Below are 14,266 nucleotides of genomic sequence, written 5' to 3' on the forward strand. Positions count from 1 at the left end.
AAGGTATTTGAAAAATGCATATGAAATATGTGAAGGATGTGATGTCAGAGTTACAGTACCGGAAATTATTTTTTTATCTGACGGCCATGATTATTTTACCTACATAAGCAGCTTGATTTTTTTTTTTTTTTTAATAGCACTGTCTGCATGAGTGAGACATTAGCTAACTATGCTCAGTGTGGCTAGGCTTCTGCAATTTATGTCCTTAATGAAAGGAAGAACAACTACAATATTGTGTTAACGTCCTTTTCAGGAAGACAGTTCAGATAAAAACTGGGAAAACCTCGGAGTAAGGTACTGAAATTTGTTACTTGTGGTAGACGTTTCAGGGGGTTGAATCTGTCTTGATGCTGAGCATTCAGCAAAGCACTTAGTTATGTACTTAACTTGTGAAGGGTGTTGCTGATCACAAAAAGCTGAAATGTAAGTATATGCTTGATTGATTTTCTTGATCAGGACTAATTCTGCAACAGGTTGAGTAATTGAGCTTTATTAGCCATTACTGGGGGATTTTTTTTTTGCTAGTGTCTTGTGTGAGTGTGACACAGTTCAAAAAATCAGAATATATCCACAGCAAGAAGCAGTGCACATACAGCTCCTCCTAAGAACCAAGGGAATTCTATAGTCTCAGGTCTTTCCAAAAAGATGTTAGAATTTAAAGGGATTTAAAAGTCAAAGGTAAGAAGACCAAAAATTTCTTGTCGTATGCAGGGATGATGGGAAGAAATTTCCTTGCTCCCCAAGTTTGAGCAAAAATAGTGTAGGAAGACATGCAGACATGTTTAACGTGGGAGGAGGAGAAGTGGGAATTGGAGTATGAGCTCAGCAGAAGGCAGGAGCCGCAGGTGGCTGCAAGGTGGGAGCTGCCAGCTCTCAGCTGCGCAGTGGGTCCAAGCTCAGCGCACTCAGGCTGCCCTTGCCTCGGGAGAGGCAGCAGTTTCTGAGGCAGCCCCTTGATTTGGGGTGGCCGAGCCATGGCTCCCACTGCATTCCTTCAGGGGTCCCACATCCTGTGTTTTGCCACCCTGGTGTTATCATGCACATGACAGTCAGTCCAGCTACAGAAAGGAATATACCTTGGAGAAGAGAGTTAGCAGAGGAAAAACAAGTAGATCAAGACCTGTTGTACCAGGCAAAGGCTTGTCTAGGCCGTAATATATAAATTTCGTTCATCTGCTCCGTCCTGAGTAGGAGGGGGTAATGTAGCTGGAGTTACGGGTATATACACGCGCTCTCTTAATTTTGCAGAGGCAAAATGAGAATAGAAGCTAGATTCAACCACCTTTCACAAATCCCGAACAAATAATTCCTTCCCTACTTGTCTTCCCTTTATACCAAACCAAAGGAAGGGATGATCTTCTTCGAAGGTAAATGTTTAATCTTTCAAATAAGTCAATATTTTCACTTATTTTTGCTTCCATACCATGTGCAACATCATGTCTTAACTAGTTGTATGTTACTATCTATAAGAACTATCGATTCCAACAAGAGAGCTATTTGGGAAGAGCAGTGTGTCTTTCAGGACTGTATTCCTGTTTTCTTTTTCTTATTTTGTTTAATATTTGTATCCACATGTATTATTTATTTTCAAAAATGAATCTCAATGGCTATTTCTTTTAATGTCTTTAGTAGATTCTTTCTTTGCAGTATTTCAGTGTCTTTTTTTGTTTTAATATTTTCTTCATTTCTTTCTTTCTATTTTCTTATGACTGGAACCATCAAATACAGCTTTGTAAACGCAGGCCAAGTGGGAAGACAGTTCTCATTTTTCTTCTCACACATCTTCACCATATCCAAATCACTTATAAAACACATTAAAGGCTGTAGTCCAGGTTATTTGATGCTGCTTTCATACCAGGAATGTGAATCTTCAGTCCTAGTATTAAAGACAATCTCAGTATATTTCTTAGTGATTTGGGAAAATCCTAGCTGAGCAAAATTTAAAGAATGTGGAATTATTAAATATTCTATATAAAAAATTTTGCAACATATCTGATTGTTACCCATTTTTTATCCTAAAACAATTTCTAAAATTTAAATTTTCTTTTCAGATTGAACTTGTTATACTACCAATGACAACAGCTTATGTAGTTATTTACACTAGCAGGCGAGACTGTGATTGAATTCACAGTCGACTATAACCCCTGAATCTACATATCTATATAATTAAAATTTATAATGGATCAACCACATTCTGTGCAGCACTAGAATTGCTATTGAAGTTGTAGGCAGAAAATAACCTTCTTTCCCTCCTCTTTAAAGTGTTGTTAGTCCCACTGTGTCTGGTCACTTAAAAACACACGAATAACCTAAATTTGTTTGTTTGGTTTAACACAGAATGCAGTGCCTAAATTATTTTATATTGTTCTACTATTTACTTGAACTACATTTTTCCAAATACACTTGGGTAGTAATAGTAGAAACAGAAAATACCAGTTGTGTTTTATGTAGGAGTATGTGGTTCCATATTTTAAAATAAGATAAAGTGATGAAGTAAATGTTTTTCATTTCAGTGTACAAATGTGTTCAAATTCCCTGAAAGAACTGGGGTAAGTTTGTACATAAATATTTGCCGTTACATCAGCATACGTATTTTAAGTTCCTTATCTCCTATAAATATGATTTGTTGCTGATTCAAAGCTCTCTTAATGAATGTCATGCTACTCATGTTACAATTTTATACATACTGTTAATCTGAAATACTGTAATATATTTTAAAAGGAGTCTTGGTTTAATACTCAAGTTATTTTTGAAGAAAATTTATAAAATTGCAAACGCTCTAAGAGTTCATGGTGAAAACCAGTAGAGCAATGATACAAGTTTGCTTACTGTATTAGTTTGTTTAGACTAAGAAAAGTCATTTTAAAGATTAGAGCACTATGCTGAATAACATCATGATTTCCAACAGCTGTCATAGCCAGTATATACTGATCTGGTGTTCATTTGTAGCACTGTCTTTAAACGTCAGTACAAGGTCAGTCCTCTGCTCTATTCAGTTTTTAGCTGCCAGCTGTGGCCTTGACAGGAATAAATCTCATGTTCCTGGTGACAATCCAAATTACATCCCAGTCTAATAGATCTAGATTACCTATTTCAAAACCATTGCAGAAGAATGCTTACTGAATTGTACTTTGGAAAATATTACATTTCCAGGTATCATTATGTTTCAAATATTTTAGTTTTTGCCAAGTAAATCATAAGATTTTAGAAAAAAAGAAGCAACTTATTCCACAGTGACTGTGTTATCTTTCCATAAAATGTGATTTATGTGTAACATTAAATGCACATGGCTATGGCTGTGAACTTTATTGAAAGACACTTGAGTTATACTATTTACAGAAACAATGGTTTCATGGAAGGTCATGCTATTGTGGAAGATAATATTCTAGGTGAAAGGCAAGCAAGCTTGGTTCAAAACCAGAGTAAATTTTGTATACACTTGTATTTGAATTTTAGCATAGAGAGGAAAATAAATGAAAGCTGTTCCTAGGTTAGCTTCAAAATAGTGTTTTGTTTTCTATTTTCTCTTTTTTTTAAAGATAGGACATATATTTCTAGAGTTCACTTGCGTTGCTCCATTCCCCTTGTCCAGGCAATGAAATAGGTATTGAAAACCTACTTGTTTCCCTTATTCATTATGCCATTTCTTTTTGCACCTCTAAGTTTCCAGGTTTGATCAACCAAAAATAGGGGAACCTAATAGCCCGTTATTAGATTACTTCAGCTCACATTCCACACTAAATATAAATCCTTAGTAAATAAGTTCCTGAGTCCTTTTTTTTTGCTATATTGTTCATTTTCACACGATACTTACATTATGCTTTGGCCAGGATATTTGACTAAATGTTCTCTTTTCTTGCTCTTACCTCTAGGTCTTCTTCCGTGCAGCAGTTTGGCCTTGAGTTGCTTGAATTGAAAGTTCACCCTGTTTCCGTTCTAGTTTATTTTGACTTATTTTCTAAAGTACACCTCTGGGGCAATCTGCACGGTCCCCTCTTGGCAACGTGGCCTCAGTAGCAACAGCTGAATTGATAGAAATGTGAGTGTAGAGTGTGCACAAATAGAATACCCCAAACTGTTGAGAGGGCGCTGGTCCAGAAACTGATAGTACTGAAGAGGAAACTGGGCTATGAGTATGCTTAAAGCTGCAGCACCTGCATGTCCAGCTGGAGGAATTAGTTACAGAAGGGTGTTTAGAAATGTGTATTTTTTAACACTTTGTGTCTAGTATTGTGGTTTATCTGTTGTATTGCTGATCTTCATCCTAAATGTGTAGTTCAGATTACTGGTTAATTACATGTTGTTAAAAAATGAATAAATTACTTCTCTCCTGATTTGATTTAAATCATGCGAGTTGAGCAGTCTTTCCCCTGTGACAACATACATCTGATTTATCCTTATAGAGAAAATAAAGCAAAATAGAAATAATAGCAAAAATACTGAAACAAAAGTTATAGTGAACTTGCAGAGATCTAAGGGGGGGGGGGGGAAGAACCTGCTGTGACAGTTGCAAAAAGAGGGCTAGCTGATGAAGTAAAAGGTTGGTACCCTTACAGCATAGTAAACACTAATGAACATGGCTTAAAAGAAAAGGAGCTCTTTCTGGGCAGTCTTCACATAGGTTGGTATTTAATGAAAGGTAAGTTAATGAAAGAAGTTAATTATGTTGATACACAGACTTTGGTAATATATTTGAGCTGCATTGCAAACACTATTAAAAAGCTAACATTACCTGTATTAAATGGATTAAAAACTGTAAACAGAGAATATCTGTTCAGTGTGGGGTCCCATAGTTCTTATGTCAATTTTGTTCGTTACTTACCTGAGTAATACCTTTTATTAATGGTATTGAGAGGTATAAAAATAAATGTTAAGTTTTGCAGAGGATAAGTTAATTGGTAGAGTGATAAACTGGCATATTGTTACAGAAGGAATGAGTAACAGCATACACTTTTGAAGCTGTTCTTTATGATCCTGTATGTTGAACGTTTTGGTGACTCTTTCTTTAGTGCCCTTAGAAAAAAAATGAACATTGGTTTTTCAGTATTAATTCTCTTTCCACTTTCTTTTCATGAAACACATAAAGCAAAGTTGGACAAACCATTTTATATTATCTGATCTTTAAAATAATCAGGCTGCATTTAGCACGCTATGCTTATTGTATCATCTGGCTCTTTTTGAAGTCCGTAGGAGTTTGGCCATTACCTTCAGGAAGAGCAGGATCGATTTCTAAGTATGTAAGATTTGGGAATTGAACATCCAACTAAGTATCTGTGTAAATAAAAGGCTAATTGCAGTGAAAAGTGAAAATCCATAGTTTTTTAAGAACAGATAATTTATTCCAGTTGTATATTTCCATTGGTAATCCAGTAATTCTTAATACAGTGATGAAGACCTATGGGGACCTACTGCTTAATAACTACTCCACTAGTTTAAGCCCTATGTGTATTAACTGAGGATTTTTTTTCTGTAATATTTCTGTAAAGATCCATTTGCGGTATTTAGGAAAAACAGCACTCTGACCCTTGGGTCTGGTAACTGTGGTAACTGATAAAGTTAATAAGCACTAACTTGGTAAGGGATTAGAAATGACAGGGTCATGTGGCCACTGTTTCCAGTACTGACTGTAGCTGACTGCTGAGATCAGTTAAAATGGGAGGAATAGAAAGCATTTAAGATTGTTTGTGTAATTGCACATTTCAGATATTTATTATTAGAATCAGACTTTCTAAGAAAATTCCTTTGTGACCTTATGTTGACAAAACAAGCTGTCCAAGAAAAAGTTTTGGATGAAAAATTACTTGGGCTGAGTAAGGAGAGGAGAAAATAGTTCTAATCATCGTAATTCTGCTCGTCTTTTTCATGCCAAGCTCATGTTATTTCAGGTGCCATTTTCTTTAAGAATCATCTTTCTGAATTTGAGTGGTTTGGATATGATTTTGATATGAAATATTTCCTTTGTTACATGTGTTCAGACAAAGCTGGACTGTGCATCTCCCAGAAGTGAAATCACCTTTGTTTTGTGTGCGTTTTGACTGGTGGTAAAGTCACAGTAATATTGTTATGGTTTAAACAAAGTCAGATGGAAGAACCTAATTCATTGTGCCAAAAACATATTTGGGGAAAATAGTACAAACTTAAGGAAAAATACTTGTGCATTTCAGAAGTATGTAGTAGCTCGTATGAGATGTGCTACCAATAACTTAAATTGTAGAATGAAGTGGAAGTCTGAATGACCAAGGAAAAAACACATTCCAGACTCTTTAGGAGGCATGGGAAAATGGGGACATAACTGGCATATATCTTGTGTGTGTGTATGCGGGTAATACAGAGGAAACAGCAAAGAGGAAGGAATGAATGTAGATGCATACTGAAGAATGGAGCAGTGAGGAAAGAAAACCTGGATATGCTAGGAAGAAATGCTCACTGTAGCCGGGGATGAGCCACAGTATTCCGCTAAAATGGACCTTCCCAAGGCAGGCTTGGGGGCAGGGGAGAGGAAGAACAGGGAAAAACAGATAATGCTTTATCTAGGCAATTCGTGCGTGATACTGTTATCTTTATGTATGACACTTTGAATTAAAGATGTAGAAATAGGTACAGAACAATCCTATTAAGATAGTTGAGTTTAAAAGGACCAATAATTAATTTAGGATGAAATATAGTACACGTTATGAATTTAATTTATGTAAGGATCACTAATCAAATATTTGGAGTTAGTAATTTTAATGTTACGACGTCAAAACATGTTGAGAAAAGGAAATTCATAGCTTAGAAAATAAAACAAATTGTGAATTCAGGTGGCTTTATGTAAGGAAACAAATAAAAAGGCATCAAATATGCCTGTAAAAGTTTAAAATCTCTTTTGAGATTCCATTCACTCGAAATGTGAGTTTATGCATAGTTTCACTAGAGGGCAGAGTTAAGACTTTTGGGATATTTTAGCTGCATTTTCACGCTTAAATGTGTTAGCCATTCTAAGTGACTATGATAAGCCTGAAGACTTATTTCTGCTTTAAACAGGCCTGCTCATTTTCCATCTTTCTTCGGGGGGAATTTGGTTTAAGGACTGAAGAATTTAGATCGGACGAGGAGAAACATAGCTCATTTTGAGGAAGTTTTAAATTGCAGATTAAAAAAGGATAAAGAATTAGTTTCCTCCTCTTTTATGTTGCTAAGAGTACAGTTAACTGTATTAGCATAACTGTCTTGAATATTAGATTTTTTTGTAAAAAATTGAAATACTTGTGCTGTATATGTAAGATCCCGAACAAGTAATTTTAATAATTTCTAAATGATTTAGTAATTATTTCTAAAATTCTTAAAAAAACCTCTTAATCTCTTACTTCTCTCTAGCTCTGCTTGTTTTTTTTTTTTGGGGGGGGGGCGGTGACATTGCTTTTTCCTTCAGTTGGTGAAATGAAGGTTTTTACCACCAGAGAAACAAAGCGATTGTTACCGGGGCTTTCTAACGTGCGAAGAGAAAGCTTGCCCGTGGCTTTGCCAGCAGTGCTGATCTGAGCACTTCAAACGCCTTCCTGGCGTTTGCAGGGCCTGAGGCTGGCGCGAAGCCCTTTATTTCGGCTGCCCCGTGCGGGGCGGCCGGTTGCGGCAGCAGAGCTGCCCCGTGCTTGGGCTGCTGCGGGGAGCTGGAAGGAGCCGCCAGGAGCCCGGCGGCGGCGGCGGGGCCGGGGAGCCCCCGGCAGCGCCGCGCTGCCTCGTGGTGCCCTACCTTCGTCGCCAGCGCCCCGCGGCGGCGGCGGTTGGCGCTGGCCGTTGGAATTGGCGGGAAGGCGGCGGGGGTGGAGGGGCGGGTCGGCCTACGCCGCGCCCCCGCGGAGAGAGGGAGAGAGAGAGGGGTAAGCGGGGGAGGCCGGCCGTGGGGCGGTTTCCTGGGTGGGCAGAAGCAGCGGTGCTGCCACGGATCAGGGAGCGGTGGTGAGGGCGGCTGGCTTGGCTGGAGAAGGACCCATCTCTCCTCCGGGAGAGGGGAGGGAAGTAAGTATTAAAAAAGCAGTTTTCCAGCTACTTCCTGGAAGGCCACAGTGCTGTTAATAATCTTGGGCCTTTCCCCAAGGCAGTTGTCTTTCCCACTTTTTGTCATGTAGGTCGTAGTCTATTACTTTTCATACAGATTTGCTTATGCGACATCCCGTTCAGAATCTGGAGTATTTACTTATTTAAATTTCTCTCTGGGCTACAACCGGGCTTCTCTCAACATAAGAAGAACAATTTAGCCTGCATACTAAAGGTCTGTGAGGAAAAATGTTAACATCTGGTGCATCTTTTCTGTCAGTGCCACGCTTCACACATCTGTGTTCTGAATCCAGCTAGGCAAGAAGCGCGGCACCACTTTATTTCTCTTTTCCTACATCTTGCTCCTTGCACTTGTATGTATTCCTTGACTTAATTTGTTTGACGCTTAACTGCGTTACTTGTGTGTGAGCTTCTGTGCACTTTGGCCTACAGGTAACTACACTGAAGTGTTCCTGGTTTCAGACCTGGGCATCTTTTCTGGTTTAGTTTCTTCTGACACCTCAGTGCCAATTGTGTATCACTGTGCCCATGGTGATAATTCTTTTAGCTCAAAGACTAGCCAAAGGTGTAGCCAACAGCAGAGTGATTCAAGTTAGGAAATTTGTCCTCAACAGGAAGGTTTCGTTCTTCCTGCCTTTCATCCAGGAAGGGAAATTTGGATAAATGTGTAAGTAGACCGTACTTTTCTAGTAAAATCTCGGATGCACTGTGTCTGGTGTGTATGATAAGGGCTAGAATGTGGGGAAAAAAAGCTCTAAAAATACTGGCTTAAGTATGATTATGTGTAACCGTAAAACTTGCTATTTTGATTTCTCATGCCTTCTGCATTCAACATTTTATCTCAATGTCATATAATTATGGTATTGTAACGTATCTTTAGAGTAACATCTTTCACAAAATATTTCTGTCTTCTGTTTTACAGAAATTCACAAAAAACTGTGATTGCTTATTTCATATTAGATTGGGTAACCGAATGAGGAAGAAGAACCTTCCTCTGTTTTCTGAAAATTCGCTGCCACTCTAGAGTTCTGGGGGGTGCTCTGGGTTGGGAGGAGTTCCAACATCAGTTTCCTGTTATGGCCCACCTACTTAACTTCTCTTCTGACCTCCCTGTGGGAGCTGTTCCAAACTTGGTGCTGGAGGAACTTTATTATAATAGCCTATAGTAGGATGTACAGCTAAAGGGTTAGGTAACTTTTCTCATGATGACATGGGAATCTTTTCACTGATATCAACATTCTGTGTGATGCTCAGGCAGCACAGAAACAATTTTCACATCTTATTACACCCCGTTGTCCTAATCTTTTGGACTAAGTTTAGCTGAAAGACCAATTTATTTCCCTTAATGAGACTGTTATGTAGGAACCACCACAGCTTGTCCTGGTTCTGAATGATGCTTCCATAGCAGACACCTTTCTTCAGCTGATAATTTTCCCTTTAAAGCTTTACAGTAGGGGTCCCAAAATGTTTTAGGAGAACGTTAGTGGTGGTGTGTTATGGCAAGGTTTGTAGAGAAAAGTAGTACTTTCACCAAACAATTTGGAGGGGGAGAAAAAGGGGGTCCAAAGACCAAAAACCTTCAGGCAAATAAGCTCTGGTTATAAAACAGAAATTCCTAAAATGTATGGAAAGGAGTTAAGTGGTGCCTGAAATAGTAGGGAACTGCGCTTCAGGACACAGGAGATTCCTTCTACTCTTTCTGCTTCTATGTCCCTAATCTTTTGGACTAGATTTAGATGAGAGACCAATTTATTTCCCTTAAAGAGGCTGTCATGTAGGAAACACCATAGTTTGTTGCGGTTCTGAATGATGCTTCCATAGCAGACAGCTTTCTTAAGTTGTGAGACTAAGTTTCACAAATCTTTAGCTTTCTCACATACGACTACGGTTTTATTGAATATGTTACACATGTTCACTTAATGTTATATTATTTTGGACTGATTCCTTACTTGAAGGTATTGAGTCTCATTATTTTTGTGATAAGTATTGTTTTATCTGTTAACCAAGGATTATATATTTGTCAGCCCAGATTATATGATGGATGTAGCTAAGAGTGGCCTTTTGCCTTTCTAAGGAATTGCTTTCTAAGATTACATATAACAAAGGAGCAAGGGGAAGAGTTTTGTGAGCTCTTTGCCTGTCTGTTTTAGGGATTTAAATTCCAAAATTAAGACATTTTGAATTGTAAAAGGTAGTTGGACCTGAAATGTGTTTTGACTATGCAGTGGTACAAGACTATTATAAAACAGTTGAATACCTTCTAGGCCAGCTGGGGAATTTCTTTCAACTTAGATTTGGGGAATTTAACCTGCAATTTCAAAATTTAATTCTAAATGATAACAGAAATGAAAGATGTGAAACTGACTTATTTTACAGTTTGTATAGTTATTTCACAACTATAAGTACAAGTAAGTAGTAACTGCCAGATCAGAATACTAGCACAATGCATCTACTCTTCTTGCAGAAAGTAAGCAATATGTTGCAAATCAGTTTTTAGAGTTTTAGGAGGGCCTGAAGCTGATTAACATGACAGATGATTGACTCATTAACTCCATACTTGTAAACCTGGAACAACCTGCTGCTTGTTTCGTGCTGCTACAGTACCCTTACTGGATGAGAAAGTTAAAGCTCTCCTTGCTTCTGATACCGTAGTCCTGGCAAAAACGTTTTTTTAAGGAACAATTTAATTCTGATTGTTGTCCCTAAGTATAATACTGTGCATAAACTGTCAGGACACCATAGTTATTAGGATGTCGACTAGGTGGCAGTGTGGTGTTTAAAACAAGTGTAATCTGCTTTTGAATCACTCTGTGCAAGACAGATGGTGTAGTGGTATTGCATTTCTGTAAAAAAACATCTCTAGATTTTTCTATGCCTATAACATTTGGATAGATCTTAGGTTCTATTAATCCCTTGAACAGTGAATTCCTCTCTTGCTAATCATTAAAAAGAGTTCAAATAAATCTTGAAAAAAATTAGGCCTGAAAGATTAAGGAGAGGAGGAGAATTTAATCCTATATACCAATGTGTTGCAAGTACATGCACGTCTTAGTTTGAACTAGATGGCAACTGTATTATGTTTCCTTTCTGCCCCACCCCCGAAATGAGTTGACATTTTTCCCTGCTGCTTCATAATCATTTTACTTGTACAGAAGGTTAGGATCTTGAAAATGCATATCTGTGTTTATTAGACATACTACACTAGCTTACATGATATGGAAATTTTAAAGCACCTGTATTGTAGATGGAATAAAATATACTCTCAATTAGAAGGACTTTCCCATGGGTCATCAGTTTGATCTTCTCAGGAGTGTGTCTTGTTCAGTTCTCCCTCATTTGTGCTCCAAATGCTGTAATATGTTTAGTATACCCATAGCAAAAACTTAGCAGTTTTATTTAGAATGGGTTGAGGAGTGAATAAAGATCTTAATACCACTGTATTTTATAATAATTCACTTCTCTGTACTCCCTATCAATAACTTTATAAACATGTTGAACCCAAGAGTTGGGAAGATGTAATCTTATGGAGTAGCATATGCAAGCTCTTAGAAAAGGGGGGAAAAAACCCTCAAACCATTAATTCTTGATTAAGAAGACCTGAAGATTGTAACAACCAAGAGTTCTTTGGCCAATATTTTTTTTAATAATTTTCTTAAAATCTGAAAATTTGAAAAGAATTAACGTGTAAAAATGTGTATGTACTTGCAACACATTGATATGTAGCATTAAGTTCTCCTCTTCTACCTAACCTTGCAATCCTAATATTTTTCAAGATTTATTTGAACTTTTTTTAACTATTAGTAATAGAGGAATTCACTGGCTGGATTATCTCAGATTACTAATGTCTAACGATGATTTGTTAGCAAATATTCATTCTAAGAAACATTTTTAAGGGCAATTGTTGTGTTCTGTTAAGGAGATACTGCTAATCTCTATCACAAAGGACACTCCTGAGTTTTGACAACAAAGTCATTTTTGGAATGAATATTTTCAAATTAAAATCTTTAAACTCGTCCTGAATTTAAACAAATACTATTGAATTTAGGCCAGAACCGTCTAATACCATAAATAAGAGCAACTTAGTGTGAATAGAACTATTTTTTTCTTTGGAAAATAAGAAAGAATTACAGGTTAACAGATCTACTCCTCGGATAAAATGCATCGAGTTAAGTGGGATATCTCCTATATGGAATGAATCTGTTATTTCAATTCTTCAGCTGTTATAACAGCACAGAACAACATTTTACTTTCTTTAGCAACAGACTATGTATTATACTCATTATCTTTGTCTCAGAATTTCTGTCACAAGCAGCCTAGACAATTCTGTCCAGTTTCACTGAGGTAAACTAGAAAAAGAGCATGACCTCTAAGTTTAGGAAAGAGTATGAGAAAGAGTACTTAGAACTACCTGATCAAAAAGGTAGATACAACAAAGTCTTATTAATCCATCGCTAAAGGGATAGAGAATGTTTTCCAAAAAAGCCTTGAAGAAGCAGACCAATTTCACCAATTTTCAAAGGTGTACTGTAAGAACATAAATTGCGTGCTGATAGGAATGTTGTATTTGACTCTTGCACTACAAAAAGCAACACATAATCCAAATTAGTGCTCCAGGCTAATTTAAGAATCCTGTAGTTGCAAGGTCAAGGAGAAGAATTACTGTTCTGTTCTATTTAGTAAGAGAGAGTTACACCTGGACTTTTGTGCGTTATTGGTGACATACTGAGCTAGTATCCCTTTGAGTATGAGCTAGTATCCCTTTGCCTGACCTATGGCAACTGTGCTTGTATCAAATGCATGTTCCCCAAATTTACACTTATGTACTATATGAATAAAAGACTGGATTCTATGAAGTTTTAGTATAAATCAACATTTATTTAGAATTGAAATTAATATAAAACGGTCCTTTAAAAATACATCCTTTGCATTGCATAATTTATTGGCTTTTATAGTAAGTCAGGTAATATCATCAACCTTCTGCATCCAGAAGCCACAAGTCTGCCCTATGTGCCTATCCCATCCTTCCCCTAAGTTATTTTGGATTTCAAATGATATGACTACAAAAAACATATTTTAGATTTTTATTATTTTTCTTCTATTTTGAATCTTTTTAAGAAAGTCCAGTTTTTGATATTGTCTTTTCATGAATGAAGAACAGAATTCTTTGTAAATGAAAACTGGTGTACTGGTATATTAATCAGACTCTGGGTGCATAATTTGGAAGAGTTGTCTTGTAAGGTTGGAAAATAATTTTTGAAAACTGGAAAACTTGGGGTTTTTAAAAATTGATTGACTACAAAGTTTTAAGAGTCTGTAAAGGAAGTGCTAATTTTTTCATAACAGTAATTTTTAGATCATCTTAATATTAGATGAGAATGAGTAGATGCAGTTAATATTTTTAATACAGTTGTAGAGAAAAGCCTTCAAAATAGGATTTTCATGCTGAACTCTCTGCTAGGAAATAGCACTCTGTGTAAAAAGATACATAATTTCTGTAATTGCTGGAAAGAGTGCATCTAGAAAGAGTCTGCATCTTTGTGAAATGTTGAGGTTATTTGGTTTATTTGACTTTTATGTTCACAATTTAAAAACTAAAACAATTCTCAAAAGTGACACAACCTAAAAGGAAAAGAAATAGAGAATTAAGCCAATACAGTTCAGTCAGAAGAGCATCATATTCTTTTATCTGTTATGTGTTCCTCATGGGCAGTCTACACTACTACTAGAACTCTAAAACCTGAGAGGAGCTCTAGGCACCTGATAACCTGCCAGCATAGTTTTTTCAAAGCTTGAAGGAGTTACTTTCTGGACCTGTACAGATGAACCTGTGGGTAGGCGAATCCAGTGTGTTGATTCAGTGTGGGTGGTGTCTGGGAAAGGTGTACTGAAAGTTAGTTGTTCTTCCTAAGGGGATGGTATATATTCCTGTTGGAAAATATGGAATGAAGGAGAACTATTATAAGCTTCTATTAAAAATGAAAAAAATAACTTACCTTTCTATAAATAGAATCTGTAAATTGAAAAATGAATTATAAGACAGTGTCAAACATAACTGCATAAAATAGTGTTCAGTCTGCAATGGCTTAAAAATAAATTACACTACCTACAGAAATTTTCTGAATCTGACGTGCACAAAAATACCAGATACAAAAAGAAGAGAGTGCTATCTTTGAATATTATTTTATCGAAGTTAGCCCAAGAACTTTTAAAATGCTGTAACTGTCTTGAT

The 14,266-nt window shown here is 36.8% G+C and overlaps 1 long non-coding RNA gene across 1 annotated transcript in view; it reads left to right on the plus strand.

The window, feature by feature from the left end:
* The window catches only part of LOC104146357 (uncharacterized), a 36,583-nt gene extending 32,241 nt beyond the window's left edge, over positions 1-4,342 (plus strand). Inside the window, exons 5-6 of the long non-coding RNA XR_011141409.1 lie at positions 2,514-2,549; positions 3,873-4,342. This is a non-coding gene — a long non-coding RNA (uncharacterized lncRNA). The remainder of the gene's footprint in view (positions 1-2,513; positions 2,550-3,872) is intronic.
* The last annotated feature ends 9,924 nt before the right edge of the window (positions 4,343-14,266 follow it).

Source organism: Struthio camelus, chromosome 5, assembly GCF_040807025.1.
Source record: "Struthio camelus isolate bStrCam1 chromosome 5, bStrCam1.hap1, whole genome shotgun sequence".
Taxonomy (NCBI): domain Eukaryota; kingdom Metazoa; phylum Chordata; class Aves; order Struthioniformes; family Struthionidae; genus Struthio; species Struthio camelus.